Below are 7,754 nucleotides of genomic sequence, written 5' to 3'. Positions count from 1 at the left end.
ACTGTACAGGGAGGTATTACATGTTCTGTACTCTTTACCTGTATTACTGAAGTGTCTGCACTGACTGGTGTCTGGTAGCGCTCCCTACAGTACAGGGAGTACAACATGTTCTGTACTCTTTACCTGTATTACTGAAGTGTATGCACTGACTGGTGTCTGGTAGCGCCCCCTACTGTACAGGGAGGAACTACAAGTTCTGTATACTCCTTACCTGTGCCATGGTTAGCTGCACCAAGTAAGGGTGGCTCCATTTGGGACACTGTGTACTGTACAGGACCCTAAAGAAGCTCCTGTCCTCTACATAAACCATTGATTCCCAACCAGGGTGCCTCCAGCTGTTGCAAAACTACAACTCCCAGCATGCCCGGACAGCCAACGGCTGTCCGGGCATGCTGGGAGTTGTAGTTTTGCAACAGCTGGAGGCACCCTGGTTGGGAAACACTGACATAGACAGTGATTTACAGCTCCCAGCAGATCGTTCTTACTTTTATATGTAAGGATTTGCTTTATCTATATTAGTTATCTACTACATTTTCTTTAATGGGTTATCCAGGAAAAAACTTTTTTATAGATATTAACTGGCTCCAGAAAATTAAACAGATTTGTAAATTGATAAAAAGCAGAAAATCTGGCTGGTTCTCAAGGACTATATAGAAATGATAAGATGCAATAAAATAAAATAAAATGTATAATAAAATGAGAAGAATGTGTGTGTAGGATGTGTAGTAAATATAGCTGTAATGAATGGTAGAGAATAGTGAGTAATGAATGTAGTTGTGGTATTGGTGTATGTGACAGTACAATGATGTCCGGGTGTGAATGGTGTTAAAGGGGTTATCCAGGAAAAAACATTTTTTTTTATATATATATCAATTGGCTCCAGAAAGTTAAGCAGATTTGTAAAGTACTTCTATTAAAAAATCTTAATCCTTTCAGTACTTATGAGCTTCTGAAGTTAAGGTTGTTCTTTTCTGTCTAAATCCTCTCTGATGACACCTGTCTCGGGAACCGCCCAGTTTAGGAGTAAATCCCCATAGCAAACCTCTTCTAAACTGGGCGTTTCCCGAGACACGTGTCATCAGAGAGCACTTAGACAGAAAAGAACAACCTAAACTTCAGAAGCTCATAAGTACTGAAAGGATTAAGATTTTTTAATAGAAGTAATTTACAAATCTGTTTAACTTTCTGGAGCCAGTTTATATATATATATATATATATATATATATATATATATATATATATATATTTATATATATATATATATATATATATATATATATATATATATATATATATAAAGTTTGTTCCTGGATAACCCCTTTAATGTATGTAGCAAATGAACCAAAGGGATATAGAAATGTACGTGTGTTACAATAACTCATGTGCTGACCATGTCCAAAGTATAACAGTTTATTAGTTACAATTTATCAACATAAACATAACACTAATAATGCAAGTGCTGGATCCTAGCACTGACCTACAGCGCTTAATGTAGTTTTCATAAAAAGTTGAAGAAAAATATAGCATAAAAAATGTTTTCATAAAAAATTATTAAAATTAGTACAATTAGTTCAAACAGTCTCAAGAAGTATGTGGAACAGGTGGAAAGGGAAAGTTGGGTGGTGGGAGCGGCTGCAGTGCACTTGCAGGCGCTGGAGTACCACAGTTCTTTGCCCACTCCTATTTGACAAGATGAGAGTTCCTCATTAGTAGTAAGGAGGAAAGATGGAACGGGTGCCGGACAGGCTGGTGTACAGACTTGGAGGTAGTACAGTGGATGGTGAACGCTACGGCGGCTATGCGGCAAAACAAATACACGCCACGGCGGCCGTGAAGAGGGAATAAAGTCCCGTCGGTACAGCGTATTTCTTACCCTGTGCTGGAGGATATGGCAGTCCTCTCCTTCTTCTTCTTCTGTAAAATACTTCTACTAAAAAATCTTAATCCTTTCAGTACTTATGAGCTTCTGAAGTTAAGGTTGTTCTTTTCTGTCTAAGTTCTCTCTGCTGACACCTCTGCTTGTCTCAGGAACCGCCCAGTTCAGAAGAGGTTTGCTATGGGGATTTGCTTCTAAACTGGGCGTTTCCATAGACAGGTGTCATCAGAGAGCATTTAGACAGAAAAGAACCACCTTAACTTCAGAAGCTCATAAGTACTGAAAGGATTTAAAAAATGTAATAGAAGTAATTTACAAATCTGTTTAACTTTCTGGAGCCAGTTGATATATAAAAAAAAGTTTTTTCCTGGATAACCCCTTTAATTCTCGCCTTTTCCTATTTTTGGATGACATTTTGGTGGCTTCAGAACCAATTACCAGGTTTCCATAGAGTTCTGGTCTCAACATACAATGGTCTCAACGTACAATGGTCGTCCTGGAACCGATTAATATTGTAACTTGAGGGACCACTGTACAATAAAAGTAGCAGTATAAGGCTAGATATATTAAATTGCATTGTAAACCAATATATAAGGGCATAAAGTGCAAATATAAGCAGCACATATACAAATGGAAATAAAGATTCAAGTGGAAAATCCAGGAAAGGAAACGCCCTGAGCCAACAAAATGCACATAGAACACCACATGTGGGGATATCTCAGAATAAACCAGGATAGCCCCGATATATACTTATCTCTGGATCCTCAAGGAAAGATCCTATATAATCTGCAGCAGTCCCATATGCAGCATGACAAAGAAATCTGTCCAAACTCCTTCCCTGTACAAAACAAGTTACCCCTCCGCCGTGTTTCACACAGAGTGTGCTTCTTCAGGGAGATACCAGCTATGCCTTCCCTCTATATACTGTATATTCATGGCCATAATATCTATGTCACCTCCATGACATGAGCTGTGTCTTCCCTGCCTTTACATTCACATTTAACCCCTTAAGGACTCAGGGTTTTTCAGTTTTTGCACTTTTGTTTTTTCCTCCTTACCTTTTAAAAATCATAACCCTTTCAATTTTCCACCTAAAAATCCATATTATGGCTTATTTTTTGCATCACCAATTCTACTTTGCAGTGACAATAGTCATTTTACCCCAAAATTCACGACCAAACGGAAAAAAAAATCATTGTGCGACAAAATCGAAGAAAAAAACGCCATTTTGTAACTTTTGGGGGCTTCCGTTTCTACGCAGTGCATATTTCGGTAAAAATTACACCTTATCATTATTCTGTAGGTCCATACAGATAAAATGATCCCCTACTTATACAGGTTTGATTTTGTCGCACTTCTGGAAGAAATCATAACTACATGCAGGAAAATTTATACGTTTAAAAATTTCCTCTTCTGACCCCTATAACTTTTCTATTTTTCCACGTACGGGGCGGTATGAGGACTCATTTTTTGCGCCGTGATCTGAAGTTTTTATCGGTATGATTTTTGTTTTGATCGGACTTTTTGATCACTTTGTATTCATTTTTTAATGGTATAAAAAGTGACCAAAATATGCTTTTTTGGAATTTGGATTTTTTTTGCGCGTACGCCATTGACTGTGCGGTTTAATTAATTATATATTTTTATAGTTCGGACATTTACGCACGCGGTGATACCACATATGTTTATTTTTATTTACACTGTTTTATTTTTTTTTATGGGAAAAGGGGGGTGATTCAAACTTTTATTAGGGAAGGGGTTAAATTACCTTTATTAACACTTTTTTTTTACTTTTTTTTTTGCAGTGTTATAGGTCCCATAGGGACCTATAACACTGCACACACTGATCATTGTTATCCCATAGGGACCTATAACACCGCAAACACTGATCATTGTTATCCCGTAGGGACCTATAACACTGCACATACTGATCATTGTTATCCCATAGGGACCTATAACACTGCACACACTGATCTCTTACACTGATCATTGTTATCCCATAGGGACCTATAACACTGCACACACTGATCTCTTACACTGATCATTATTATCCCATAGGGACCTATAACACTGCACACACTGATCTCTTACACTGATCATTGTTATCCCATAGGGATCTATAACACTGCACACACTGATCTCTTATAATGATCATTGTTATCCCATAGGGACCTATAACACTGCACACACTGATCATTGTTATCCCATAGGGACCTATAACACTGCAAACACTGATCATTGTTATCCCATAGGGACCTATAACACTGCACATACTGATCATTGTTATCCCATAGGGACCTATAACACTGCACACACTGATCTCTTACACTGATCATTGTTATCCCATAGGGACCTATAACACTGCACACACTGATCTCTTACACTGATCATTATTATCCCATAGGGACCTATAACACTGCACACACTGATCTCTTACACTGATCATTATTATCCCATAGGGACCTATAACACTGCACACACTGATCTCTTACACTGATCATTGTTATCCCATAGGGATCTATAACACTGCACACACTGATCTCTTATAATGATCATTGTTATCCCATAGGGACCTATAACACTGCACACACTGATCATTGTTATCCCATAGGGACCTATAACACTGCAAACACTGATCATTGTTATCCCATAGGGACCTATAACACTGCACATACTGATCATTGTTATCCCATAGGGACCTATAACACTGCACACACTGATCTCTTACACTGATCATTGTTATCCCATAGGGACCTATAACACTGCACACACTGATCTCTTACACTGATCATTATTATCCCATAGGGACCTATAACACTGCACACTCTGATCTCTTATACTTATCATTGTTATCCCATAGGGACCTATAACACTGCACACACTGATCTCTTATACTGATCATTGTTATCCCATAGGGACCTATAACACTGCACACACTGATCTCTCATGCTGATCACTGGCGTGTATTAACACGCCTGTGATCAGTGTTATCGGCGCTTGACTGCTCCTGCCTGGATCTCAGGCACGGAGCAGTCATTCGCCGATCGGACACCGAGGAGGCAGGTAAGGGCCCTCTCGGTGTCCTGTAAGTTGTTCGGGACGCTGTGATTTCACCGCGGCAGTCCCGAACAGCCCGACTGACTAGCTGGGATACTTTCACTTTCGCTTTAGAAGCGGCGGTCAACTTTGACCGCCGCTTCTAAAGGGTTAATACCGCACATCACCGTGATCGGCGATGTGTGGTATTAGGCATGGGTCCCGGCCGTTGATGAGCGCCAGGACCGACGCGATGTGATGCGGGAGCCGGTGCAGGACGTAAATATACGTTCTGCGTCGTTAAAGGGGTACTCTGGTGGAAAACAGTTTTTTTTTTATTTTTAAATGAACTGGTCCCAGAAAGTTAAACCGATTTGTCAATTACTTCTATTAAAAAAATCTTAATCCTTCCAGTACTTTTTAGCAGCTGTATGCTACAGAGGAAATTATTTTCTTTTTGGAACCCAGAGCTCTCTGCTGACATCACGAGCACAGTGCTCTCTGCTGACATCTCTGTCCATTTTAGGAACTGTCCAGAGCAGCATATGTTTTCTATGGGGATTTTCTCCTACTCTGGACAGTTCTTAAAATGGACAGAGATGTCAGCAGAGAGCACTGTGCTCGTGATGTCAGCAGAGAGCACTGTGCTCGTGATGTCAGCAGAGAGCACTGTGCTCCAAAAAGAAAATAATTTCCTCTGCAGTATTCAGCAGCTAATAAGTACTGGAAGTATTAAGATTATTTAATAGAAGTAATTTACAAATCTGTTTAACTTTCTGGCACCAGTTGATTTAAAAAAAAAAGAAAAATGTTTTCCACCGGAGTACCCCTTTAAGTAAGAATCACTCGGGAGCCCTATGACAGTATAGACTATGTTGTGGTTCTGCCTCTCTGGGCATGCTGGGAGTTGTGGTTCTCTAACAGCTGGAGGAACACTGATCTACTCCTGATACAGTAAGAAGTTCTGTATCTTTCTGATTTACTCCGTTTCACAGTTCATGGGTTTGTTACAGTGTATCAGTGCAGACAATCCCGTGTAAGGCCGCATTCACACGTCGTTTTCACTGTACGGGAGCCGGATCCGGCGGGGGGAGGGGCAAACCGGGCTCTCCCGTACCCCAGCCGGACCAGCGCTGAAATCCATTCACTTTAATGAGCCGATCGGAGTCAAACGGTGACTGCGGTCGGCTCATTTTTTACCCGTATCCAGTTTTGTTACCGGACCTAGAACCGTAGTATAGTTTGACTCTGGTCAGCTCATTAAAGGGGTACTCCAGCGCTAAAACATCTTATCCCCTATCCAAAGGATAGAGGATAAGATGCCTGAACGCGGGGGTCCCGCCGCTGGGGACCCCCATGATCTTCCACGCCGCACCCCATTAGATTCAGTCCCCAGAGCGTGTTCGCTCCGGGTCTGTTTACTGGCGATCACAAGGACGGAGCATTGTGACATATCGGCTCCACCCCCGTGTGATGTCACGCTCCGCCCCCTCAATGCAAGACTACGGGAGGGGCGTGACAGCTGTCAAGCCCCTCCAATAGACTTGCATTGAGGGGGCGGGACGTGACGTCACACGGGGGCGGAGCCTTGATGTCACTAAGCTCCACCCTCGTGGTCAAGATGGACTCAGCCTGAGGACCTCCAGCGGTTCCAGAAGCCTCTAAAGGTGGGTACTGCATGGTAGATCCCAGGGGTCCCCAGCAGCGGGACCCCGGTGATCTGACATCTTATCCCCTATCCTTTTTATAGGGGATAAGACGTCTTAGCACCGGAGTACCCCTTTAAAGTGAATGGATTTCAGCGCTGGGGTACGGGAGAGCCCGGTTTGCCCCTCCCCCAGCCGGATCCGGAACCCGTAATGTAAAAACGAAGTGTGAATGCAGCCTGAGCGACTCACAGGTCCAGTACTATCCTCTTGTCTGAATAGTTGTTACATTTTTCTTGCGCTGATACATTGTAATAGATTTTACATCACAGAGGACACAATTGTATCAACAAACCTTCAAAGGATACAGGAGTGGAGCAGTGTTTTGTAAATTGTGGCTCTCCAGCTGCTGCAAAACTACAACTCCCAGCATGCCCTGACAGCCTTCGGCTGTCAGGGCATGCTGGGAGTTGTAGTTTTGCAGCAGGTAGAGAGCCACAGGTTGAAGATCACTGATCTATTGCTGGAACATTAAAAGGTTTATTGATACAATTGTATCATCTGTGATGTAAACAGTTCAGACTCCAGTGCGATACAATGTATCCCTACTCCCAGCATGCCCTGACAAAACTGCTGTATCCCTACTCCCAGCATGCCTTGACAAAACTGCTGTATCCCTACTCCCAGCATGCCCTGACAAAACTGCTGTATCCCTACTCCCAGCATGCCCTGACAAAACTGCTGTATCCCTACTCCCAGCATGCCCTGACAAAACTGCTGTATCCCTACTCCCAGCATGCCCTGACAAAACTGCTGTATCCCTACTCCCAGCATGCCCTGACAAAACTGCTGTATCCCTACTCCCAGCATGCCCTGACAAAACTGCTGTATCCCTACTCCCAGCATGCCCTGACAAAACTGCTGTATCCCTACTCCCAGCATGCCCTGACAAAACTGCTGTATCCCTACTCCCAGCATGCCCTGACAAAACTGCTGTATCCCTACTCCCAGCATGCCCTGACAAAACGGCTGTATCCCTACTCCCAGCATGCCCTGACAAAACGGCTGTATCCCTACTCCCAGCATGCCCTGACAAAACGGCTGTATCCCTACTCCCAGCATGCCCTGACAAAACGGCTGTATCCCTACTCCCAGCATGCCCTGACAAAACTGCTGTATCCCTACTCCCAGCATGC

Source organism: Hyla sarda, chromosome 3 (genome assembly GCF_029499605.1).
Source record: "Hyla sarda isolate aHylSar1 chromosome 3, aHylSar1.hap1, whole genome shotgun sequence".
NCBI classification, from domain to species: domain Eukaryota; kingdom Metazoa; phylum Chordata; class Amphibia; order Anura; family Hylidae; genus Hyla; species Hyla sarda.
Note: the sequence above shows the minus strand (reverse complement) of the source record.